The sequence below is a fragment of the Corvus hawaiiensis genome, chromosome 12 (genome assembly GCF_020740725.1).
Source record: "Corvus hawaiiensis isolate bCorHaw1 chromosome 12, bCorHaw1.pri.cur, whole genome shotgun sequence".
In the NCBI taxonomy this organism is placed as follows: domain Eukaryota; kingdom Metazoa; phylum Chordata; class Aves; order Passeriformes; family Corvidae; genus Corvus; species Corvus hawaiiensis.
Genome location: NC_063224.1, coordinates 755,365 through 781,980, shown reverse-complemented (window position 1 = coordinate 781,980; position 26,616 = coordinate 755,365). Strand labels below are relative to the sequence as shown.

Below are 26,616 nucleotides of genomic sequence, written 5' to 3'. Positions count from 1 at the left end.
AGTGGCTCACGTAAGTGAAACACTTCTCAAAATACAAGCGAGACAATTCTGAATGGAACAGTCACCTTGGGTGACGTCTGTAGATCCTGCTGAGAATTGTTCCTGTTTCCATTCAGAACCTGGCTCACCTTCGGAGGACAGGTCACTTTTGAAAGCTTCAGCCAGCTGTGCTTGTACAGAAGATGTGACCTCATGCTGTCTGCCAAATACTGTAAAGAAATATATTTAAATAATTGTATAGTAAATGGTTTCCTTTTTTTAGCATATAATTGTAAATTCAGATGGAAGTTTATTAAAATATGTTTTTCTTCATGTCCCCTCCATCTTAAATGTATGAGGAAACCTGGGTTGGGAGCTGTTTTTCCTGAAGTACTTCCACTAAGTGATTTGCTTGGAGAAATAGCTTAAGTATCACTGAAGAGTCCTGTTAATATGTTAAGGATTATTTTTATCTCAGGTTGGAGAACAAACAGCATAATTAGGTGTGTTTGTTCTAAACCTTAGTGCTTGCCTGTTCTAAACTTTACCTCTGTTTCTGTCTTGGGGTTTTTGTTTTGGTGTTTTTGTTTTGTTTTTTTTAATTATAGTTTGAAATACAAAATATTTCAGATTCTTAGTGCCCCATTCTGTCCCTTCTGTTCCTGCTTCAGGTATTCTCTCCCTCGCTCTGTAGCAGACACACATGTATGTTTATTTCTTGCTTTAGCTCAAGATATAGAGGGTTATGATTAATCCAGTTGATGCAGAAAATGGTCGGATTCTTGGGCTCTTTGAGCCGTCTCATGCTCGGTGCACACGGGCTCTGAGCATCCCTGAGAGCGACGTGACAGCAGCCCTGACCTTTCTCTCCAGATCATATGGGGGTAGGGGCAGAATTAGCACCATCCAACCGCGATTCAACTTGTTGTAACTGATAACTTTCATATTTAGAGACGCTAATGTGTTCTGGAAATATAAAATCCTTTCTAGCAATGTGGTCACATGTGCGTTTAAATGAGATTTTAAAATTTCACCTCTCTATGCATAACAAGATGCCTTTAAGATATTTTACTGACTTGGATAATGCTCCTGAAAGGTCAATACAAATTTTTAGCTTCTACTTTTACTTGTGCTGTTTCACAGATTAGACCAGTTTTTAATTTAGAGTCATCTCACTGAATATTTTAAGGACTCTTTAGATGGCTTGTGGGAAGGCAGGAACAATAGGTCCTACATGCAGGAAGGTGTTGGTTATAAAAGGGTTTAAATTGGCTTTAGTGTAACTGGAAACCAAATAAATGGTGCTGGAAACTCCACGAGGAGCTTGAGCAGGTTTTTCTGTAGTCCCCAATTAGTGCCATTACAAAGTCTAATGTGCCCAGCGTGGCCCGGCAGCAGCTGTGATTGATACAAAGCTCAGCCAATCGCGCCGGGGCCCTGTCAGCTCTCATTAGTCTGGGATCAATTACCAGGATTTGAGACCAATTTGAATGAAAAGTAAAAACACATTGTTACCACAAATTTCATCAAGTGAATATGCTGTATAAGGAAATAGATCAGCTATGACCTCTTTGACATTTTCAAAATGTTTAAAAGCTGAAGTTAATTCTTTGTGATGTCCTTTCATCTTGAGTTGACAACAGAGAGACCTGGAGTGGTGACAGGCCTTGTCAAGTGGCTCTGCCTTATCAAAAACAATACCCTCCAGATCTTTCAAGCCAAATATTCTAATCTAAGATAATTGCAGTTACAATTTCACGAGCTTTCCTGCCTTTCCCTGAACCATTTTTTGTGTGACGTATCAAACCTTTTCTTTCCCTCAGTGCTTTTTTCCCTATGAAAGCTGTGATGGTCACTGAGGGTGGCCGTGGTGGGCATGAAGGGGAGCCCAGGATGCTCAGCCAGGGCCAGGCACTGCCTCAGCTGGGCCTGGCCATCCCTCCACCATCCCTGCGCTGTCCTGCTCTGTCCCTGCGCCATCCCCCAGCTCCTGGGCAGTGCTGTGGGTACAGGCACTTGGATCTTGCCATTGTCTGGGTTCTTCTACCACAGCCTCTTCTTGTCCTCTGATCACTTGTCTTTCCATGTGGGACAAGTATTCCAGCAAGAATCGCTTCTTTGGCTGTACAGTTGAGAGCAGGTGAGATGACACCAGGTCCTGCTGCCAGTGCCGTGTCCTGGCACTGGCCCACTTGGTCCAGTCCCCTCCAGTAAATTGCTTTATATAACAAGTTTAAACCCACAAAGCTCATTTCAACAGCATAAAGGAAAAACATCTGAGCCAAATTTTGTTTCCCTATCATGGCAGATTTTTCCTAGTAATTTTCTCTGCGTTATCTTTCAAATCAAAATAAAAACCAGATCAAAGAGTGAGGCAGTAGCAGAAGAAGTCTGTACTATGAGATGGTGTTTTGGAGCACATCTACCATTGGACAGATCTGAAGGGAAGGAGACTCAGGGACCTGAGCTGTTAATTACCTGGTTTACTCAGGACGATGTATTTTCTTGGCTGACATTTTCCTTAGATTAATTCTTTCCTCCTTTTGGTGATCACTCCAGTCTCTTCAGGTGTGCATTTACATGCTATGTCAGTAACCCCTTGCATGAATTTTTGCTGCGTCAGTAAACATTTCTAAAAAGAAGATTTTCAAGTGTGAATTATTTATACTATATGATAAGCAAGTCGAATGTTGAAATTCAATGCTAGTTTGGAAGATTATTTTTTTGCGTGATTTCTCTGTGTCTCCTACCCTAACCCAGCTTGTGTTGGAAAGAGCACTTTCTTCTCTTCTGACACATTACTAACGGTATTGTGCACACCTAAGATGTTGTTCATTATAATCTGTTGAAAATGGAGGTGGCAGAGAGCTGAATTTCATTGTATAACTTGATCTAAGGGAAGACTCTAATGGCAAACAACAATCAGCTGAACATGTCAGCACTGGTTGCAAAGGCTGATTTTATTAGGATTATGAAAATTATTCCTACCTTTGGAAAGTTTTGGTTGCTAGGTCAATTCTGTTATTCCTATGGACCATCTCATCTTCCCTGTGTTTCCCTTTGTCACCTGTAAGTTACCTGAATATTACAAGGGGGTAGTTATTTGCTTGGGGCATATGGAAATCCAGGTTCTATTAGTTTTCAAAAACCTTTTTGAAGATAGAAATTAAGACTATATTTAGAAATATGTCAGCACTGTTTACATTTAATAAAATATAAACATGTTACTGAGTTTTTGCATGGTTTTATACCTCCTTTTATCAATGAATGTGCATAGCTACACTCTGTACAAACAATACATTCATATAAATACTCAGTGTGCTGTGTCCAGAAACTCCAAAAAGGGAGTTACCATTTCAAGCTGGGAACTGGTTTGGTTTATTTTCCCCTTCAAGCTGTAGAAATCCTAAATTATTGAGACTTGCTGTTTAAGCTGTAATATAATAAGTGTAGTCTAATGTGTTTCTCCTTCAATACCAACTGTGCGAGGGGCGAGCTTGGACTAGGGAGGAATTTTCTGGGAAATGAAACCTCAAGAGCTTTTGCCAGAGCTCAAAACCTCTTCATTCTAAGCATTGAAACACTCTGATTTCCTGTGTCCCTCTCCCACCCACCAGTATTCCTTAATAAGCCATTGGATGGTGGACAAGCCTCTCCTACAAAAATGAGTCCTGACATAAGTACCTCAAAAATAGAGTTATTTCAGGACTGTTAAGAGTTCTAACCCAGGTGCATCAAGCAGGCTGTGGTTTTATTTGGAGAACTCTTTTAATAAACTATTTCTGTAACACAGGGCTGCTTAGATCAGTGGCCCAAGAAATTCAGGGCTGCAGACCTGTGGGAATAATGATGTAGTATCCACAGATTTATTCTTTTATGAGGGATTTTGGCAAGAAGCTGAAGAGACTGAGGGTTTGTTGGGTTTTTTGTAACGGATGAAGAGAGGAATTTTATTTTGGGGAAATGTTTGCATGTTAAGTGCAGAGGAGAGAAGTACATACATGTGTATGTAAGGCTTTTTCAATAGCTGGGGTTCATGCACGTAGGCAAACGCACAGAATCCTTGAGGTTGGAAAAGACCTTTGAGATCATCGAGACCAACTGTCAATACAGGGCCACCATAATCACCCCTAAACCATATCCCCTGGTATCATATAGATATATACACATACACACACATATATACATATATATATATATAGTCCTTAAATAATGGAATGGTTTTGATGAATGAATGATTTCCCACATGAAACTGAATGTTTATTTCTACCCTTAAAATCAGATATTATATTAAACCCACTAGGTTATTGCAGTACATTTAATTACTAACTGCAATCAGAATGCTGCCAAGCTCTGCAGGGTTTGCTCACACCAGCTCACAAAGGAGAGCTCTCTTCTCCAGCAGATTCCAGCTCTCATGATTGGTGTGGAAAGGAGCTTAATTTACCTGGAGTAGCATAAGCCCTTTGGAAAGAGGTGCCCCATTCCACAGAAGTGTCATTCTCCACATACTCTAAATACTGTACATATTTACCAAATTTAAATACATATTTACATATGTCAGAATGACCCAATTGAAGGGAATGACTCCCTTGATACCTTTTAGAGTCTATTAGGTAAATAAGCGGCTGCTCCTGGCACAGCAGGCAGGGATGCAGCTGGGATCAGGGGTGGGGGCTGGCAGCTTCCTGCGGAAAATCCTGCTTTTTCTCCATTCCAGAGCCTGGCTGGCAGCAGAGCTGTGGGAGGTGAGGGAGGCAGCACTGCTGGTGGTGACAGCCACGCGATGCCTCTCAGAGCTGGGTGGCCAAAGCCACCTCAACGCTGCCTCTGCCCTCCCTTCAGCCCCTCCCCACTATAAATCTGCACTTCCTCAGACTGACAAAATGCTGGGATATAATCCTCGACTGTGGAAGAACATGTTTTATTTAACACATTTTGTCTTAATTAATCCTTTATAGATTTCTCACTTAGTATGAACAGATGAGATGCAAAGAGAGAAAACAGTTTCTGTTTAGCTCTTTGGGCTGCATGGTACCAGCAGTGCCAGAGCATTGCTCCACTGCAGCTGCCTTTCTGTCTGTGTTGTTGGAGCACAGTCCCAGCACACAGGAACCCACATGGCTGAAGGTTCTGGAAAACCTGGAGCTGGACCATGCCCTGTGGCTGCCCCATTCTTCAGGCTGGAGCAGTGCCAGGCTCATCTGCACACTGCTGATAGGGTTCTGGTGGCCTTGAGTTGGACAGAGGTTGGTGGTAGTGATCACACAATCATAAAATTCCAGGATGGTTTGGGTGGGAACAGACTTTAAAGCCCATCCAGTCCCACCCCATGCTGTGGGCAGGAGACATCTTCCTTTAGACCAGGTTGTTTTAAAGTCCCTTCCAACCCAAACCATTTTGGGATTCTATTCCTCTGTGAAATCAAATGCTGACCTCCAAGCAGGGTGTGGGTGCTGCCTACACACCCTGTGCTGATGATCCATCTGTTGTTCCATGTGGAGTCTGTTGCTTTTGGAGATTAGAATCAGGAATTGCAAATTCTCCTGTGAAGGCAAGTGCCTCCTGACTGTAAATACACGTAGGGTGACACACTGACAGGGGCTGTTCAGCTTATTCCACTCCGGGTCAATTCATCACCCCTTGATTTACAGAGCTGTTCTACTTTTATCTTACTGATTTGCAAATTCTAGTGACCAATTACATTTCAAACATCAGTTATTTTTATTACATAGTTTGTTTTAACGGAGCATATAGAAAAGCCAAGCCCTACTTCCGAGAGCTTATGCACTGGTTTGAGATATATATTGAAAATCATGGAGAGAAAAATGAGGCAGCCCATGGAGCAGTGACTGTTGCCTGCTCTTGGCATGTCCCCATCTTGCTGCTATTTAAGCTCCTTAATTCTGGTGGGGAAAAAAAATTTAATAAATCAATTCTTTTAGACAGTGAGACAAAAACTAATTTCCAGAGGAATTTCTGATCCTAACCCCACAATGAATGTCAGTGGAGTAAAGATGAAGGGAGGCTGGGTGAAGTGAGAGCCGCTGTGTGGAGGTGCCCGAGGGCAGGCTCAGAGGGCAGGATGATGCCTGTTGCAGCACTGGCATGAGGTGACTGAAGGGTAACAGTGCCAGGTGACACAGCTCCTGACTTGGGGAAGCAGGGCACTGCCAGGGTAATGCCTTCACGGCCAAATGCAAGTTGGGGGGGATGGATTTGGGAGCTTGCAAGATCCATGGCAGAAAATGGAGTAACTGGAGAGCCCCAAGGCCAGGGGACTGTTCTGTGGCTGAGGTGGGACACGGGCACGGGAGGATCAGGAGCCAACAAGAGGCATCATGATGAGAGATTGTTCTGATGCCATATCAGCCATCCTGTTCTTTGGGAGAAGCTCTAGGAAAGGCAAAATGGGGAGGGTTTCATAGTAGGAGCACACTTTGCATTGAAGCATGATGTAAAAAGCCTTTCCTCCTGGGAATATCCATTACAAGTCGAGGCTTCAGACTTCCTTAATTTCTGTTCCTTACTATGTTGAAATATCAGTAGCAAAAGTGTTAGACTTCTGTGTGAGAGGTGATATTTCTATTAATAACCAGGGCACTTAGTACATTGATCTGTGATTTATTGTTAAAATTTGTCTGTTACATTTTAAAAACAGACTCATCCCATTGCACTTCCTTAGGGCGTATTCAGGCTGGTTTGCAGAATCACTGAAGGAATGACACCAAGGGGATGAAAGAACTTTGGATGTGTCTTAGAATAAATCCCAAATGTGCATATTTACAAACAGTTATGGATTAGATGCTGAATTAATATCCAAGGTGAAACTGAAACAGTGACACTTTCAAAAAGAGCTGTAATTTCAACGTGAAAATTTGCTACTATGACTGAGTGTTGGGTGCCTGGCTGAATGGAAACCTGTAGGATGTAAATTAGAAAGATGAATGTCTGGAAAGAACGTTCATCCCATACTTACCTACCAGCCCCTGAGTTTGGAGTTGTGGCATCTCCTCAGGGACAGCCAGGGACAGGAGTAAAAGCACTGCCCTGCATGGGGGCTGCTGAGGGACCCCCCAGCCTGGGGAACCCATCAGAGCAATGGCTGGGACCTGGAGGCATTCCACAGGGCAATTGTTCTTTCTTAAAGAACAGAAGGGATACTGTTCCCATCCCAGAATTTCCCCATCTGTAGTAAGTGGAGTGTAGAAGGAAGCTGGGCAGAGCAGTTTCGTAGGAGGAGTTCCCTTACACAGAATTTCAGCAACTCCAGCAGTGCCCGTGCGGCCCTAGTGCCTCGTCTGGAGCAGGTGCCTCTGCTGCTTTTCCCTTTTGTGTGCCAGAATTACTCATCTGCTGAAAAGCTCCTCCAGTGCCAAAATTACATTTGTGGTTGTGATTTTAAAGCTGGAATTATTTTAGGATCCCCCAAACTTCAGGACTGTACCATCACTTGGAGTCAGAATGGGAAACTGTCCCAAAATTGGCCAAGGCAGCTTCTTTGCTGGAGGGTTGTGAAGTGCAAAACAGAAGGAAATCCCAGGGGCCTGGGAAATTAAATAGGATTCCATGTATTGGTTTGTGATGCTGAGTAGTGGTAGCAATGTAGGTTAAAGAGGAGATACTTCAATCCAGGTTTTTACTCCTGCCATTTCGTGGGTGAGACATTCCTCTGGAAATAGTGACCTGCTCCTGCAGCCCCAGCTTGTTGTTGGGGCTGTCCCATGTACATGGTGGTAAGATTGGGAAAAGACTTGTGATGATTCCTTGAAATGTGTTTTTTTCAGGTGCCATTATCTAGACTCTTTCTTCACTATCACTGTTATTGCTGCTGCTGCCTTACAGCCTGGCAGCAGCCTGGGCCAAGGCATCCTCCTAAAACCCGCTCTGGTGTAACCACGCTCTGACTGTTGTTGCACTGAAATATCAGCACAGGCTCTACAAAATGGCTTTTTAAAAATTCCTATGGGTACATAATTAGTTTTCAAGTTTTCTTAGAGTACATGCAACGTAAAAATTGGGAATACTTAAATGGTTGCTCTTAAACTTTTTGAAAACTTTGTTGCAGAAAGAAGAGAATGTATTAGTTGCATCATTGTTAATCTAAAGTCTATCCAGAGCACCACGGAATCACAGACTGGGTTGGGTTGGAAGGGACCTTAGAGTTCATCACTTCCACTGTCCCAGGTTGCTCCAAGTCCAATCCCAACTGGCTTTGGACAGTTCCAGGGATGGGGCAGCCACAGCTCCTCTGGACATGTGCCACGTACAGGAGGTCAAAGAACGCCCTCAGCTGCACACAGACCCCGTGGACAGAGAGGACACGTGTGTGGGATTCCAGATCCTGCACTAACCAGCTCTGACTGCTTTACTGACTGCATTTTAAAAGAGTCAGTGGGGTTTTAGTATTGGAGGAGAACATACACAAAATGCGTCCTTCCAAGGCAAAGTTTAAAGCTGTGTAAATGAACACAGAATCACGTGGAGACATGAGGCAGCCGTGTCTGCAGCACACACAGGCACCCTCTACGCTGGGAAAAATACCCTCTCTGCAGAGAATATCCTGCATGCTGGGCATACATTTTAAGGATATTTAAAGGAAAAAGCTGAATTCCTGTCTCATTTCTAGGAATACAGGCAGGGCAGAAGGTCTCAGTGCTTTGGACTGTTCAGTAATTTTTTGCTGCCTATGTTCTTATAATGTAATTTATTGTGAATGTTATAAGGGAGGACTAGAATCAAAGCAACTCAACTGTCTGGAGACATGCATGTTAAAAATCCCAAAATGGGAAGGATGTTGCCTGGGTCACTGCCCATTTCACAGCCCCTGAGCAGGATGTGAGAATGCTGCTTACGGCAGAGGCTTCACTTGCTTTTTTCCCCTCTCCTTTGTAATTCTTTATCCAAATACTCACAGTGAATGAAACCTGCTGCAGCGACAGTCACATTATCTATTCTTGCCCACTCTCCAGGTCCTTTGGTTGTCCTAATGTCTACTGTGGTGAGGGGTAAATATTTGACCACTCTGCTCACCATTGCCTCAGCGGCTCCGAGTGACCCTGCATTAATTAGTTGGGAATTTCAGGGCTTTGAATCTGATTGAATCAAAATATTGTTTTTACAAGTTGATGAAGGCTTGATTGATGTGGGTTCTGCTGATTCTTGAAAGGATTAAATTGTATGTACAGATTACAGAGTCCTGCCTGTCACTGCTTAAATGAGAATTGTTTTTTAACAACGCCAAGAGGAAACAGTGTTTTCCTTTAAATCAGAGAAAGAAAGAAGTCCCATGGTTTCCCAAGGTCTTGCTCTCCCAGTCCTTGTGGGCGGTGTATTTCAGTCAGTCTAAAAATAATCTTTTCAGGCTTGATCTGCGCTTCCCTTCTCCTCCAGCTCTGCTGTCCTGCACCCTGGTCGTAGGAAAGGGGATATGTGGGTGCTAGGCTCAGAGGTGACCCAGATCACAATTTGCAGGAGCATCTGCTGCTGGCCCCTGGATTCTCCTGGAAAATAGCAGGAACATCCATCTAGTCTCTTAGGCCTTCCTTTTTAGACGAGGAAGGGACCTCAGGGGACCCAATAAATGTGCTGAGGAGAATACAGAGAGATGGAGTGACAATCACATACCGATAGTTGGCAGAGTAAAACCCTTCAACTGTTTGAGAAGGGGGAGATGCAGAGTAGCTATTCCTTAAAGGACTCTGTGGGCAATATGTCCCTTTCTGCACATAGGGGATCTATGGGGGTTTGTCTGAGGGCTTTAGAAAGCCATAATCTCATTTTACTGTAAACCTATTATGCTGAAAAATGGCTTGTTCCTAGAGACTCTGCGATGTGATGGATCAGCCCCAATAAACACAGAACCAGGAAAACCAAAGTGATTTGATGCGGGCCCTGCTTGGAATTGCTGCTTAAAATGCAGGTGATCATTTCCTGAATTCCTGCGCTTTGGATTTGCTGCTGCCAGGAAGGCTGTGGGAGCAGAGGGGAGCGGGGCTCCTGCCCCCTGCCCACAGGCACCACGGGGACGGGGGCACACAGACCTGACAGTCAGTTCTGCCTAAATGTCACTGTGTAACCTCCGTGTAAAAATGGCAGGAAATCTTCCTGCGTGCCCATGACTTCGTAAACAAACAATAAATCTCACTCTGGTTCTGCTTGCTGGAAGAACAATATTTGTGGAACAAAAACTCTTACAAAAATCATGGAAGCTGTGAGTAAAAATTAAAGTCTAGATGAAGTGAGGATTGATACAGTGAAGTCAAACAAGAGGTTGTTTTCTAGTAGTAGAGGAGGGGAAAGGTAAAGCAGGAATGAGAGAGAGAAGGAAAAATTTTTATTTACTTTTCAAGGAAATTAAAAGCTCTGTTTTGAATGTGGGGTCAAGCATTCTTTTTGTGGCCACCATCTTCCTAGAAGTTCTCTGGGCAGCACATTGTCCCACTGTTCCTTAGTGTGTCTTATTTCTTGAGAATATGCTTTAAATCCTTTTTAATTTATTTTCACATGCTGCTGCAAAATATAGATGGATATCACGTGAACAGATTTGGGTTTTTTCAGTTTATTTTAGAGCTCTGCCTACAAAAGTGCCACTTAATATAATTTCTGGTGATGTCTGAGGAGTAGTGAGCCTTATGGATAGAACTGTACCTTCCTGCTACTTGTAAAATCCAAACCCATAAACTACTCTTGGTCTGGTTATATACTGGGCATTCTTCCTTGCTGGGGATCTTCATCTGATTGCCTTTGGGTCAAATTTGGGTGTTTTCCTGGAGAAGTGTGCATGTATGCAGGAGCCTCTGACGCCAGTGTTTTGTGAACATCATCCTGGAAATGACCCGGCAGCTCCTCCACAGGCATTACTGTGGGGTGGCTTTGGGGCAGTGGATTTGGGTTCCCAAGTGCAGGAAGGACAGGTTTCCTTCTCTGTCCATGGTGTCTGCAGCAGATAAATGCCAGTCTGGATTTTAGGATTGCTTAAGGAAACACTTGAGTGATGTGAAATAAAACAACCTGGGGAGCATCTTCCCAGTGGAAACTTCTGTGGGACTAAATTTCTGATGATGATGGTAAAATAGAGTTCTCAGGGTTTGTAACTTTTCCATTAAATTCACAAATACTCGTCAGTTGGCTTCCAACACCCCAAAGGAACCATTAATTAATATAGCTGCATTTAACAGAAAGCTATTTTAAAGGAGAAACTGAGGAATGGATCCAGCCCCAAGATAATGTTCACACATCAGAGTGGGACCAGCAGGGTGGTGTCACACCAGGACACGGAGCAGGGGCTGCTCCTGCCCAGGAGCCCGAGCCCTAGGCAGCTCCACTCAGGCTCTTTGTGCTCAGAGCACTAAATCATATTGAGGATTATTTTGTGAACCAACCAAAACTGCTCTGGAAAGCAGCACCAGTGTGCTTTGGGTTGGGTTTTCTCCCTCTGCCTTTAATCCTGTCTGGAGCCCTGTGTATTTCTCCGGTGTCATCCCACTCGCCAGCCAGTCACAACATCCTGAGTGGGAAAAGTATGTAGAAATCTGCTTCCATTTTAGCTTTCAGATGTGTTTCTTGCCAGGTAGAGCTGTGCAGAGGCTCTGCAGGTGGCTGCAGTGCTCTGCCTTTAACCTACATGGTGGATTCGCAGAACCCCCTCCGTGCCAGCAGTGCCAGTGCCACTATCCCTGCCCAGAGCCCAGACCCCCCCCAGCCACTGCCTTGCAATGTCCTTTCCCCTCAGGATTACATGCAGGCTTTGGGAAATAGTTTTGTTTTGTACTTATATTTGTACAAGACAGATACTGGTGGTATTTACTGATTTAAGGTATTGCCATTGATCATTTTCATTAAGTAAATTGCCATGAAAAATGAACACTGAGTGATTTTCATCCAGTTTTTATAACCTTGTCTTTATTCAGTGTATTTTCCTAATACATGTATGTGCTCAGATCTGTGTAACAAACAGTTCTGAAAGATAGCAAGGGACTTTAATAACAAATAAAAGAGCACTTCCCATTCAGCTTTGAATTGCCCACAGCTAAATTCAAGGGAACGTATCTGCAGCCGGAGCGAGCAGGCAGGGATGGGTTTAATCATTTAACCTCGGCATTACGAGCCAGGACGTTTGAAAATCCAGAGCGTGGGCTTTGCTTATTACTTATATGAATCACGTCTCTTTACTGCAAAAACCACCCCGGAAAGTGGCGTTCCCCTGCTAATGGTGGGGTCGATTTCCCTGTTTGTCAGGCTCACCCTCGGGAAAGAAAGGGAGAAGAACAGTGAAATTGTTTAAAATAGGGACATTTAATTTCTGTCAACAATTTGTTAATTATTGCTTTAAAAGAGAAGCTTCAGTGTGTCAGTAAATAGCACTACAAAAGGCTTTTTAAGAGATCCCAAATTAAGCTGCTAACATTTCCCATTCTCAGATATCTTGATTAGATTAAATTATTTCTCCTGATTTTGCTCCCGAGCGAGCTGTGTCTGGTCAGATCAGAGCAGCTCAACGAAATTACAGACAAACAGCGGCTGAGGGCAACGGTTGCACTTGGATTCAAACAGGGAAGTGTCAAGGTTCTTGTTTTATGCAATATTTACTGAATTAAAATATCCTAGAAATGTAAAGGCTTCAATATTTTCTGCCTTTCCTGTGGCAAACCACTGTGTTTAGAGTATTCTTCATTTTTGCTACTTGGAATAAAAATAAAATAACAAATGTCCAGGTTGAATATCTGCTTGTAAGCTATTCATGAAAAATAGTTCCTAAAGTTAAAAACTGAACGAAGTCTAATTAATAGCAATATCTGTCAGACCCTTTTACCATAAAGAACAGAAAAGCAAATCATTTTAACCAAGTGAAACAGAGTCCAGAATAAAGGTTTAGTCAGGGCTGCTGTTTTAAAATGGAAGTGTAGTTGATTTTATTTGTCCTCTTGTAAATACTTCAAATCCAGGATTTTAACACCATTACAGAGAATTCACATCATGGTTTCAATCCTGAAACCCCTCATGCTCTGCAGCAGGAGGCTCTGACTTTCGTTCCGAACTCAGGGCTATTATCAAAATTAGAAATGTCATTTTCTCCATTATTTTAATGGAAAGTTACCTTTGGAAGAATAAGTCCATTTTGACATGATATAAATGTTTTAAAATAAAAAAGCATTGAGGGAATCACAGAAACATTTTAATCTTAATTATTCATAAATAGCTACCTCAAGTCCATTTGAACAAAATGTCAGTTGACCAAGAAACATGCTTATTTTGCATGAGAAAAAAGGGTATTTGGGCTGTAAGAGGAGGATTTATCAATGTAGATTTAACTTAAAATGAAACCTGCAAATCAGAACCAACCATCTATCATGAAAGTGCATTAACCTTACAGCATTTGCTACTGAAAATTCAGCAATATTATGAAATTTTTAACTCTAACTAAAAAGGAAATGGCAAAGGACTTCTTTTATTTATCAAGAATTTAGCAGGAATTTTTTGATAAATTGATCTGAAATATTTGGAGGAGCTTGCTCTGAAGGAAAGAAAAAAACATTTAAAACGTTATAATGGTAAAGTTTTGAAATATAACTAACACTTTTAAATATTTGAGCAGCTCTGTATTATTTTCCCCTGCCCTGCCCTTGAGAACTGAAGTCCCCAATGGATGTTTTGATATACTGGGCACTTTGCACTTAAACATTTCCTTTCTATAAAGACATCTAGAAAAAGACATGCCATTGGATTGCTAAATGCATTTTGCAGCAATTGATTGTTTTGTTCTTTTTAACTATGCAGATTAAAATAATAGAAAAGGACTTTTTGGAGCTAGGGGAAGAATTAATTGTTCCTTTCAGCCCCTCTAGAACCCATAATTCCTGTGTTCATGCTGCCCTGCATGGCTGCTGCTGTGTTTGTACATCCAGGTTTCATTGGCAGACCTAATTTCAGGATACATAATGCATGATTTTGAAACCAATTTGTTATTGTAATAAAATATTTTTCGGAATGCATGGTGGTACTGGAGAGGAGAATGTTAAATTATACATGTATTGTGGCCGAGCGCATTCATTTCGCTTGGTGTGCAGGTGAATCTCCCCGTGACCTTGGCACTCGTGGGGTAGCACAGAATAACAATCGAATCCAGGATCGGAAATCCGACCATTTCCAAATATTAACAACTTCTTTCAAAGGAAATGCTGATTTCAGCAGTTATGGTAATGGAACATCAGTATATCTTTCAGAGAACTTAAAAAAAAAAAAAAAAAAAAGGCACGATCTTAATAGGATTAAAAGCCAGGCTTTTTATTTCCAAAATGCTAATTTGTTTTCTGCATTCTGTTTTCATAGCAGGTCTTGTTAGGCAGCGCGCTGGGATCTAGAGGACACTGAGAGCTGCCAGAAATGCGTGGGTAATGATAGGAAAGCTACATAAAAGGTTTCTTTCTGATAGAAATTCTCTATTCCTCACAAGCCCGTTTCCCCTCTCTGCGAGTTGGTTGGAGAAGCCAAACACGGCGAGGCTGGGGAGAGCGAGCGGAGAATGTTTTGCTCTCTGTGGCTGTTTTGTGTATTCCACATTTATTCCTTTCCCATTAAGGAACAAATGTTGGTCATTAGAGGTGCATTAATTGAAATAGCCTGTGACCCACGTTGGGGAGATGAACGGACCGTGCCGCGAAGTTGGGCTGTGAAAGCCCGAGCAGCCCGAGGCACCTGACATCCTGTAATCTGCTTATCTGGCTGCCTTTCACAAGGGCTCTCCCATCGCCATTCATGCCGAACAGTGGGGTGTAGAGAGGAGGCCAGAACACAGATAATAATTTACCATGTAATTTGTTTTGAGATTCCTTTGATAGATTTCAAAACTGAAGCATCCTGCGAGAGCACGGGGCCTTTAGAACCTTTAAGGCAAGGCAGATCCGTGCCGGGGGTGGGTTCTGTCCGTGCCCAGCGGGACGCGGCCCTAACGCGGGGACACCCAGGGCCGGAGCCCGGGCGTTGCGAGGGCTGGGAAACGACGCTGCTGCTCCTCTTCGCCTGTCACGGCTCCCGGAGCCGGGGCTGTAAATCGGGGGAGAGCAGTGCAGCTAGATGAAAACCATTTGCAGCAATCAAGAGGGGCAGGTAATTTTGGCGGCAGATTTGTTTTGTAAATGAGGTGTTCCATTTGGGCAGCAGCACACCTGGCGAGCAGGGCTGTGCTCGGGACAGCTTGCTTTAATTCCCTGCCACTTAGGGGATATTTCTTCAGCCCACAAACTGCCGTTTTAATGCCTTCGTGGAGGCATAAAACATAACAAAAATTCAGGGATTTTATATTCCCAACTTCAAAACTTCCATCCAAAAGGGAAAAGGATCAAAAGGAAAAGGTGGTGCGTTTCATGTTCTCTTGTGGTTTTAATACTTGTTAACTGACCTATAAACTGAGTTTTCCAAGTAAGGAAACGTGAGGGAATTTTATTACAGAAAAATCTACTGCGAATCATCCCCAGCTGCTTGTAGAGATAGGAGAGACTTTTCCACTCCTGCTTTCCAGGGTGATGTTTGCCGTCTCCTCACCTTTCCTTTGTTTCCATGCATCATTGTGCATCCATGGCCATACTGCTCTTTTTGTTTACTGTGTCTCTGAATATTTTTTTTCATGCAGAGGAGCTGCTTTGGGCTTTCTTTTTCAGCTAAAGGAAAGAGAATCACATCAAATCATGTTATTTTTGCCTGATTATTTCTTCAGTGCAGGCCGGTTAATATCGTTTTGATGCTTACAAGTACCTTGCATGTCCATGGATCCAAAGGACTTTTTGAATCCTGGCTGTTAAGATTTCACAGGTGATCTTGGAGCCTGTTGCTGTGTTAATTATAGGATTTATCTGGAAGTGGAAGTAGAGGTGCTGAGAAACTTCTAAATCTTTAGTTCTGTGAAAAAAAATTCTAATTATTATTAGGATGATAAAAATGATGAATGCATTGAACAAGGCAGTGCCTAGAGAGATGTGTCTGGGACCCTTTAGGCTGAATTTTTCTGATCAGCATGTTGTATGTTCTGTATGTGCCCAGCACAGGAACCCTGGCAGGGGCCTCGGGTACCACTGTAATGCAAAATATAATAAATCATAATAATGGACAAACCATGTTGCTGTTGGAATGCACGGCCTTCTGCTGAGCACTTTAAATGGTTGTCGGGGAACGCCAGCTCCGTCCGTAATGGCAATCACAGCAGTTGGGGAAAAAGAGCTGTAACGCTGAGAGAACTGAAGCATTCGAGAGCCCCTGTTTTGTTTTGAATAGAGAAGCAGGAGGGAAAGGAAATTACCTGAGCTGTACCCCCAGGTCCCTGTGGAACTGCAGGAGGCACCAGGAGAGATGTGCAGGAGGACTGGCTCCGTGGCACACAGGGCTGGCTGACCCGAGGATTGTCAGCATCCTGAAAGCTCTGAAATCAGAACAAAAAGAGCAAATGCAGAGCTGAGGTTCCTTCTGCAGAGAGAGGAGAGCTCTCCATGGCAGGCAGTGTCCACTGTGGGCAGTGGGGACGGGAGGCCGTGTCTGGGCCTTGGCTCCCACCAGACCCATTCCCAGGGGTTTCTCCAGCACATTCCAGTTCTCACTGTGCCACTTCAGTGATCCCACAGCAGCAAGGATTGCTAAAACACCAAACATATCTGTTACTTTTTATATCACCTGCCATTTTTCAGAAGCAGCAAATTCCTAATTTTGCAAGTAGGGGGTTTTATTTTATTTATCCTCTGGCTCAGGCAACCTGGAGGTTCATTTGGGTTATTAGCATAAAGAGTTGGGAGCTGCAGCTTATGTAACAGCGTTTGGGGTAATTACCTGAATTAGGAATTGTTCTTTTCTCATCAGTTCCACGTGTAGCAAAGTGTTCCAGGCCCATAAGTCATGTCAGTGGTTTCAGACCTCCAGGTTTATGTTGTATCAGGACAGCCACGGTGTTTGCAGGAAGGATTTTCTGCTTATCTGTCTGTGCTGGTGTGGGAGCTTTGCTACGGGGCGGATTCTCAAGTATCACTTAACATCAATCCATTTCCTTAAGATGGTTGATAACGTGGTTTGTATTTCACAACTAATAAATAGGCCACATCTCTTAGCAAGGTTTTGAAAAAAGCCAACCAAGGGTTCTGCACTCAAGTTCTTGTTACACCTGCATTTTTCCCTCAGAGTCCTGATTCTGGAGTTCTGCGGTATCTTGGGTATGGGCAGAAGAGTGTTTTCTCATTCTGCTGGGATTCTGTGGTGAGTCTGTGCCTGACTGTTGTAATTCCTGCCCATCCGGGTTTTTCTGTGCGTGCTGTGCGAGGCACCAGCAGACAGAAGCCAGGTTTGAAGCCCAGGTAGGCTGGGCCCAGAAGGGACTGGGGCACGACGGGAAGTGTTTCAGAAGCAAACAAATTCCTCAGACTGAGGAATGCTTGAATTCCGTTAATTTCTGACTGATTCCCAGAACCACGCAGAAGGATCTGCACTAAGTCTCTACTACTGATTTGACTAATGCTTAGTTTTGCAGGTCCCTGCTTTGTGGAGGTGCTCATAGGTGGTTTCCCTTAGATGTTCAAAAGTAGCTGTAAGGTTGGACAGAAATTTGACTTTTCAGGTTTAATATTCTTCAGTTCTTCCTCAGTTATGTTGAACTTCAGTCTTATGTGGGGCACAGAGTATTCTCTTCTCATTTTTCAAAAGAGAGGTATAAATACATTTCAGGGTACAGAAGAGGCACTGAGAACTGTAGCTGTCATTCAGTAAGGCAGAGCAGAGAAAAAGGCCAACTCCAACATAACCAGAAAAAAGTGGAAGAAAAAATGTTGAAATGTAGAAGCTTTCATAGTCAAATACACACTGAAGTGTCTAAGTAAAAACATGGAGATGAGTAAATTTTAATTTAGCTGTGGTGGGTTCGATCCTCATCGCTCCTGGGTTCACTGCATGGAAGTTTTATTTTGTTTTTATTTTATCTTTCTTGTTTAGAGAAAACAGAAATGCTGTAGGAGCACCCCAGGGTCACAGTGGCTGCTTACTGTGGGCTGTGAAAGCTCTGCTGGTATCTCACCGCCCTTCCCAGAGGAAAGGCAAGGAAAAAGGTTTCTGACAGGCAAAACCAAATGGGTTTTTTCCTTGAGATGAAAAGTAAAATGTAACAAGCACATTTAATTTCTCCCCTTCTAGGCGGTGTTTAATAAAACGGCACCCTGCAATGGGAACAGATAATGTTTGTCTTATAAAACCCAACAGCCAGTTCCCTTTTTAAACACAGATCTGCTGGCTGGGCTTTGTTGTGGGCCGGGGACTGACAAGTTTGCAGATGCTACAGCTTGTTACCTAATCAGAGCCAGATGCTGTTCCCCTGCGACTTTCTCACTGTCACCAGGCCCTCACCGCAGCGAGGGGATGGGCATGATTCACCACAGGCCTTTCTGTGCCTGGAAGTCTTGCTGTATTTTTTGTTATCTTGAGTCTCTGTTTGTTTTTAATTTAAGGGGGTTTGCACTGGCCCAGATAGAAGCGAGTGAATGGGAGAGGTAATGCAAGCGAGGCTGATGTCCACTGGACATCTGTTTAAATTCAGCAGTCAGGCACACAGAGCAGCCTCTGTGCCTTTAGTTTGTTGTTGGGAAATGGCCTGCAGCAAAATGAGAGTATTTGATTTGAGAATTCATTAGATAATTCTGTACGTTATACTTCAAATAATACATAGGCCGGAGAGAATGCTTTAAGTAAAATTAAACATTTCAGTGTGGCTGTGGCGGGTGTCAGGCAGTTCCAGCAGGGGGGCACGGGGAGGTTCCTGCCCCCTCTGAACTGCAAATCAAGTTCAATATTCTGTCTGCCTTCTTAAAAAGGTAGCAAAGGAATTTGGATTCTAAGAAGCCAGGGCTGTTTGTCTGAGATCATTATTTGGTTCAGCACCTTTTGCAGCCCTTTTCTTTCTCCCACCGACCGGAAAGCTCAGTGCTTCACGCCGCTATCAGCGGTGCCTGAGCGCTGCGGGTTTAATTGACTTGTTACCATCTGCTCTGGAAACGGGAACTTTGCAGCTCATGGGCATTGTGGTGAGTGTTTCTTGGGTTAAATACTGTGTGACAAGAAAAGGAGCTTCCCTCCCCACACCGAATGATGCCAGGAGTGTCAGGCACTGCACAGTGACAGAGATGTTTGTTCTCAGAGCTGCTTTCGCGTGTGGAATTATCCTCGTGCTAAACCACTGCGATGTGAAACGTTCAGGACTTGCTCCTATTTACAGGGGGATCTGCTTTCTTTCTTTCTCTCTAGAAGAAACCTGTTATGCAGTGGGTAATAAAACTAAAAATAAAGATCAGAGCCAATGGAAATGCTGTAATGTTTCTCGGCAGAAGCATTAGAAGCTGCCCATAAACCATGAGGCATTCAGAAATTTGCACCCTATTATTGTGCCCTCCAGCCCCTCTGGAATCTCTTTTCTCCAACAGATTTGTCGTATTCCCAACACCTCTGCACTATAGGTTGTGCTTCTGCGCCCCGAGCTCCTGACACCCCGCAGGGGAGGTTTGTCCTGGGTCCTTCACACTGCCACTGCTCCAGGGTGAGTTTGAGCGTCAGCTCCTGCCTTCCCGTGGAGCCAGGAGAGGGGCTGGAATATGCAACAGTTAATGAGCAGCTTGGGAGAAGCCTTGGTTGGATGTGTGCAGCTGAAAGTAGTGGTATCTGATTTATCTTACAGTGAGGTCATATTTAGGACTTTTAAGCTGTGCTTTCCCAGACCATGCACCATCTCGTGTTCTGCTCTTTGGGGTTCTGTTGGTTTGTTCAGGGTTTTTGGGTTTTTCCTCCCCCAACATTTTGTGCTACTATCTTTCTTAGAAAGCTGTTTCATTTCCAGGATTTATTTCCCCTTTGACATCTTAAATAGCTGTTATTTTTCTGTGTACATCTGGCTACTGGATTCAGAGAAGTCCCTAAGCCAGAACCCATCGTGAATCAGCGCGTGCCTTTCCCCCGCTTGGTTATTTCACAGCCGCTGCTCTTCACAGAGAGGCTCCACTCTTAAACAAGCCCCATCTCTGGAGAGAGCTGGCAGGAGGAGTGAGGAAGGTTTGCAAACTCATCCTCCCCACACAAATCCCCCTGAAGAGTTAAATTAAGTCACCTCCCGAGTGCTGCCCTTCCCTCCGGCACCCTGAGCCCCCGGGTTTTCTCGGGAGAACAATAAACCATCTTCTCTTCTTTTGGTGCCTGTCCAGTGTGGAAAGAGAAAGATGAGGTCAAAGTGGCAGGCTGTACAGCTTGCTTTTGAGCCAAACAGATGGTGAAGGTTAAGTGACAGCTCTGTGACTGCCTCTTTTGAAGTAATTGGAGATAATTTGTATTTTGAATCAGAACTTGACCACTGTCAGAAGGGAAGAAGGTTAATATGTAAACGATTTTACATTAGCCCCTGTTTCTTGGGATTTTTGCTCCCTCCCACCCCCCCTTGGATTCTTGTTTCTATAATCCTTGCTCCAGGCTATTGGTAAGATTGTCTTTGAGCTCGGTGTGACTCGGCCTAGGCTGCAGTTGTTACGAAAGCCAACAACAGCTTATTAAGGCCAGGGATAATCTCTGCTACTGATGCATTGTTGCTTTCCTGCAGTCCAGCGACGGCTTGGAAACAAGACTGGAAATGCAGTTCTAACTGGGGACATTGGCAGAGAAATACCCAAAATATGTCTTGTTTCTGAAGCTGGACCCATTTTGCAGATTATTCCGTGTGGGTAAGAAGCTCCCTTGAACTTCTCTCATGATCAACAATGGAAATTTGATCTGGGCTTCCTCCTCTCCCCTGGGTTGTTTTTTTTTTTTTTTTTTTTGGCTTTGAGCAGACTCCTGTTTATTTACTCAGAGTACAGAACATACTGTATGTGTTGTGTTTGCTGATGCTTTCCTGGTGGGAAGTGGAATATTTCTAGAGCCTGATTTCAAAGTGGTAAAGAGGAGCTGCTGAGTTGCTTCTCGGTGATTCTTGTTGCTACAACAGTTCCACTCTGGTCCTACAGGTTGTCCTCAAGTACCATGTGCAAGAGCAAGTGGTGGTTTTTTCTGGGGTTTCTGTACCCACTTCTGTTTTTTTTAATGTGGGAACTGAAAGGACCTTATAGGGAAAAGAACCTGTAAAGTCACCTCCATCCAGTGTCCCTGTGTAAGGAGAACAGGCAGTGGTTTCACACATATTTAAGTCCTGCCGCTTGGATTTCTGGATGAATTTAATGTAAGGTAGCAGTTGTTAGGCAGAGACACCTGAATATGCTGGTTGGGAGGTAACTCGGACCTTTCTCTGGACTATAGTCACAGACTATAGAATATTCTGGGTTGGAGGGGGATGCCCAAGGATCATCACAGTCCAACTCCTCACTGGTAGATTAGTAGCCCGATTATTTTGTCCTGGCCCAATTCTTGCATACAGAACTCAAGAGATGCTGGTGGAGAGGCCATCAATGCAGAAAGTCTGAGGTATTTCTGTGCATTTAAGTGCTTTTTTCCTCAGAAGCAGAGAAGGCAATATTGTATTTTATTCACATACATCAGGTTGATTATGAAACACATTTTTTCACTAACTTGAAGAAGAAAAAGGAGATACTGGCTTGTTATTTCTGCCTTTTTCTTAACCAGGCAAAGTAAAGAAATGGTTGCAAAACCTTTAGAAGCATTCAAGTACCTCAGTGACTTTCATCAGATGTTCTCTGTACAAGAAAAAGAAAAAAAATCGTTCTATCTTTTTATTTTTACTTTGCTTTAATCTTATTTGATGATGTCTCAACAGGCTGGGACATGCTTTCTTGGATGGCAATTTCACTGCACCATATGTGTCTCTCACTAGATAGCAGAGTGAAATGAGTCTTGGCAGGAAGAGAACTAAACACATCGACAAAGAAAAGAAAAAAATTATTTACTTAACTCCCTGTTGCCTGCATACATTTTTCCCTGGGACTGCATCTGGTACAACAATGCAAAGTTGGCTTCTTATGAATGTGTGTCTGAGGCACAGTCCCACATTGATCCCTTTTTCTTGCCATCCATGCTGGTTGTTTGGGTTTTTCCTAGTAATCCTGATTCGAATGTTTCAGTACCTAGCAGTGACCAAGCTAAGAAAAAAGAAAATGTGGTTTTACCTGTGAATTTATGTTGCTTGTGGTCTCAGGGGGAGAGCTGGTCCTTACTTGGCTCCAAAAAGGATTCAGTCATTCTCAGGAAGAAATAAAAGAAATTACCAATATTAAATTGGGTGTTTTTCTGGTGAGCTCCAGGCTTGGTGTTTAAACTCTGTGGGGAGCAGAAGCAGGATCAGGCCAGGCTCAGCCGCACGGGCTCCCAGCAATGGAGGGAGATTGCAGATATTTATCGTGGTTGAGAAAAGATTCCAGTTTGGGCTGGTAAGTTTGGAAAATTTACACTGGATATATTTCAAAGTAAGGACAGGGAATCTCTCTGGGCTGAAGTAGTGGAAGGTGTGTTTGAATGTTACGATCAATCCACCAAGCAAAATATTTTGTATTTGAACTCACCTGTGGGATAAATGACACGGTGGTGCCAGGGCTGCCCTCCCAGTCTGTGCCCCAGTGGCAGAAGCCAGAGCCGGGTCTCAGCCACAGTCCCCACTCACCCAAGAAAAGGTCAACCAGCCCTTTTTATTCCAAGGGAACCTGCACAGGTCCATTTCTGACTGCATGTTCCGAAGGCTTCCGCACTGTATCGGGTGGTGTTTACATTGGCTCTCAGGGACGACTTCTGAACCCTTGGTAAAAATCTGTATTTGTACACTTAGATATTTGGGAGGAAAATCAATATAGGTTCTGCAGTGACCTTGCTGGTTAGCACGGAAGTGTCTGGCAAAAATGAGAACAGAGGAACACACAGATGATTTGCAAAATACAGAATGGAAAAGGAACAGGCAGGTTTATGGTGTTTAAGGAAATTGGCAATTAAAAACAATGGAGTGGTCACATATGATTTTAGACACCACATGAAAAGACAGGAAAGGGGGAAAAAGAACCCTTTGGAGCATGAACCATGTAGAGATTCCCACAGAACTCCGGTGGGATTCACACCAGGTGCAGCACACAGGTAACGTGTGTGGGGCAGGCGCACAGAGCAGACCTGGCTGGAGAGTGTTTCACAGGGCTGAGTGGTGCTGTGCAGGGAAGGGCTTAACAGTCAGGTGGACATGAAAATTGACGCCATGTGGATGCAACCTTTGGGGTTTTATTATGTACTTAAAACCATTTTTCCTTTGTGCTCCTTCTAAATAAAGTGGTTGGAAATTTTTTTTTAAATCCTTCTTTTTTCACAGTATCTTTTCTCAATGTTGCAGCTGTTTTATAGAATATAAACTGACTGTCACAGGGTGATCTCAATGATTGTTGGAATGTAATTGTGTAGGTACACAGGGTTTGACCCTGTGTAGGTTCGGGGGTCAAAGTTCCATTATGTCTAGTGAAGTTTGGAGTTTTCTGCTCCTCCCCTTGTGGCCAGTGTGAGAGAGCCCCGTCAGGGCAGGGGTTTGTGCACACACAACACTGGCTTTTGGCGTTCCAGACCCTCCCTGGCCAGTGTCTGTGGGCTCCGAGCTCTGGCAGTGTGTAAATGTTGCAGTTTGCGCTGCACAGCAGGAACGGGCTCTGCTCCGGAGCCAGGTGGGCAGCAGGAACACCACTCGCTTTTCCAAAGGCCTCAGTGTCGCCACAATCCCTGTTCTGCCCCTGACATTTTCCTAATTCCACAAAATTGTAACATTCATGGTTGGCAATGGGTGCCGAGTTCAGACTTTTCCTGCTGTTTTTTCCACGGCCCAGGTGCTCCGTGCCCTGGGTCGGCTGTGCAGGGGCAGCGTCCACAGGATTGGGCCAGGGCACAGAGAGGGCCCTGTCTGAGGTGTCACCTTCCACAAAGCCACCCTTTCGGGCACCATGACACCTCTCGGTGCCCACAGGTCACTGCCAGGGCAAGAAAGACTTCATGAAGAAGGCAGTGAACTGTGGGAATGATGCAGTCGGGAAGTTCCACAAAACCTCTGGCGATCCAAAAGGGAAGGCGCCCGGAGAGTCAGTGAGGAGCTTCTGTGTCCCTCGTTTCAAAAGGCCTGTTCTGCTCCTACTAAATGAAAATATTTATATAAAATATACATTGGTTGTATTCCTAAATATTCGATGTGGAAATTGATCCGTGCAGCGATCCCTGTGCAGCTGCTTGAAATGGAAATGCAGCAGGGAAGATGTGAGGGAAGCGGAGCACAAAGAGGAGCCGTAGGTGAAGCTCCGGGCAACGGTGCCGGCTCCCCTCTGACACTGGGATCTGCATCCGCAGGCCCAGGGAAAACCGCGGCCCTCCAGCCGGAATAAACAAGAGCCCTCTCAGTTAATTGGTGGAGAAGGCTTTCTGCAAAAATAGGACTTTTTTTTCCCCTACTCTGCTTTTTCTTTTCACCTTCTGATGAACTAAATTATTCCTTATCTAGAGCCCACGTGCCCTCGTGCCCCAGGAGCATGCACTCCCAGAGAATTCCGGACTATTTGTAGTATTTTAAAGTAACAGGTCCTACAGGGAAAAAGAAAAGTTGGCATTCTTCTTAATTTTTATGCATTATTTTAATAACAATGAAAAATTATAAACTATATATAGGTACATAAATATATAAAAAAAATTCCAACTTACTGAGCAAAAGCTGTTACCTGGGGGGTAGGAAAAAACCCGCTTGTTGTTGGATTCATCCAAACGCAACGTTAACTGAGTTAGTCAGAAACGTGTCACAAAATTGTTGGAGGCTTTTTCAATGGCTTTTTATAAATATATCTTGAAATCTGAGCATGTTCTGCAGCTTAGACAATGCATTATGCCAAAAAGGATGTTTCTTTTGTTAAAAGCTTTTAAGGTTGAAGTGAAATTACAAATCAGATCGGAATAATCTGGATTATACTTACATATTCTTTGGCTGTGTTGTTTTTTTTTTGTTGAATATTAGGTTAAAAGAAAATTTCTGTCTTTAATGTGTTTTATTGATAAGGTACTTAATATTAAGAGGTAGGTTTTGTTTAAATTAATTTTAGACAAATTATTTAGCTGTTGTAAAATTGCTGCATATATATGCTCATGTATATGTGTAAATTTGGGCATACTCCTATATTATATGTAAACCCCTAAATTTTTAGGAGGAAGTTTCTTTCCAGTCAAGCTATTTAATGACCTGTCAGTTCCCCACTTGTGCGGACTGTTTAAAATTCTATATCATTTTCTTTTTTAATGCAGTATCATTTAATTCTCTAGAGAAAAAGAGGTAAGGTGTTAAAATTGGGATAAAAGCTTCCAAATACTAGAAAATTTGCTCTGTCAAACCCAGGGCCCTTTTTACTGGCAGAAACTTAAGAAAGTAAATACTAATAAGCTCACATGCAACAACAACAACAAGAAGATGTAATTCTTTAAATAATATAAATGCAGTTATCAGTACTTTATCAGAAAACAACTGAGGTTGAATTTTCTGGTAATTTTTTTTTTTTGGCTGATGAATGCAGAATCAGTACTTTGAAACTTGATTTCTTCTCCCAAGAATTGGTCTCTGGATGAAGAAAAGTGGTGTATTTTGTTATATTTTTCCCTTTTGATTATTTTCTTTTCTAAGAACATGGCATGAAATAACCTGCTCCGGCACGTTGGCTGGGGTGTTTTTGGGGGACGTTGCCCATTTGTCTCTGCCCTGCTGGTGGCTGGAGCGCTCTGGTGTCCCGGTGTACCTGCTGTAGGCGTGGGCAGTGCCTGCCCGTGACAGGGGCAGCACGGGCTGCTGGCGGTGGGCTCTGGAGCGGGGACCGGGGCAGCGCGGGGACAGGGAGCGGAGGATGGCCCACGGACAGACCGTGGGCAGCAGCAGAGAACAGACCGGGGACAGGGAGCGGAGGATGGCCCACGGACAGACCGTGGGCAGCAGCAGAGAACAGACCGGGGACAGGGAGCGGAGGATGGCCCACGGACAGACCGTGGGCAGCAGCAGAGAACAGACCGGGGACAGGGAGCGGAGGATGGCCCACGGACAGACCGTGGGCAGCAGCAGAGAACCGTCCCCTCGCGCCGTCGGCGCAGTCACGCTCGTGAGCAGTGTCCAGCCTGTCCTGTCAGGTTTATTGTCCACTCCATCAAGGGGCCTAATGGTCAGCGGAGGGGCTGAGCGTGTCCCCGGGGGCCTGACATTAACCGAGTGGACTTGTTTAAGCTCACCCAGGGTGTCTCCGGCTGATGGGGACGCCAATACCCGTTTCCCTCAATGAGCAGCCGCTCGGATCATGACTCAATACCGCTTCCCCCGGCGCGCCGGCCCCGAGGGCTCCGGGGGGACCTGCCCCGAGCCCGGCCCCGGGCGGGAGGGGCCGATCGATGCCGCGGCGAGGCCGCGGCGCTGCCCCGGCCCAGGGGCCGCCGGCGCGGGGCCCGATTAATCCACAGTAAATGGTTTGGAACCGGCAACGCCGCCGCCTTTTTATCCCGGCCGGGCACTGCCTGTGGGAGCGTCTGAGGCAGAGCGGGCTGCTGTGCTCGGCAATACGGGAATAAATGCGGGAATAAATGCGGGAAGCGGCGCGGAGCGGCCCCGAGCTGACCGCGGCCCCGCAGCCGCAGGCCCCGAGCAGGGCTGAGGGGGGA

The 26,616-nt window shown here is 44.3% G+C and overlaps 1 protein-coding gene and 1 long non-coding RNA gene across 6 annotated transcripts in view; one reads left to right on the top strand and one right to left on the bottom strand.

The window, feature by feature from the left end:
• Window positions 1–26,616, top strand: part of ZFHX3 (zinc finger homeobox 3) — a 396,997-nt gene that overhangs the window by 95,736 nt on the left and 274,645 nt on the right. The window lies entirely within an intron of this gene.
• Window positions 14,244–22,708, bottom strand: LOC125331928. Of its 4 annotated transcripts, XR_007206273.1 has the most exons (6): window positions 22,491–22,577; window positions 22,098–22,171; window positions 16,795–17,744; window positions 16,274–16,393; window positions 15,733–15,876; window positions 14,244–15,638 (listed from the first exon to the last, which is right to left on the bottom strand). It is a non-coding gene; the product is annotated as an uncharacterized LOC125331928 (long non-coding RNA). The 4 variants fall into 4 exon arrangements; XR_007206274.1 differs by lacking the exons at window positions 16,795–17,744; window positions 22,491–22,577 and adding an exon at window positions 22,589–22,708; XR_007206272.1 differs by lacking the exon at window positions 16,795–17,744.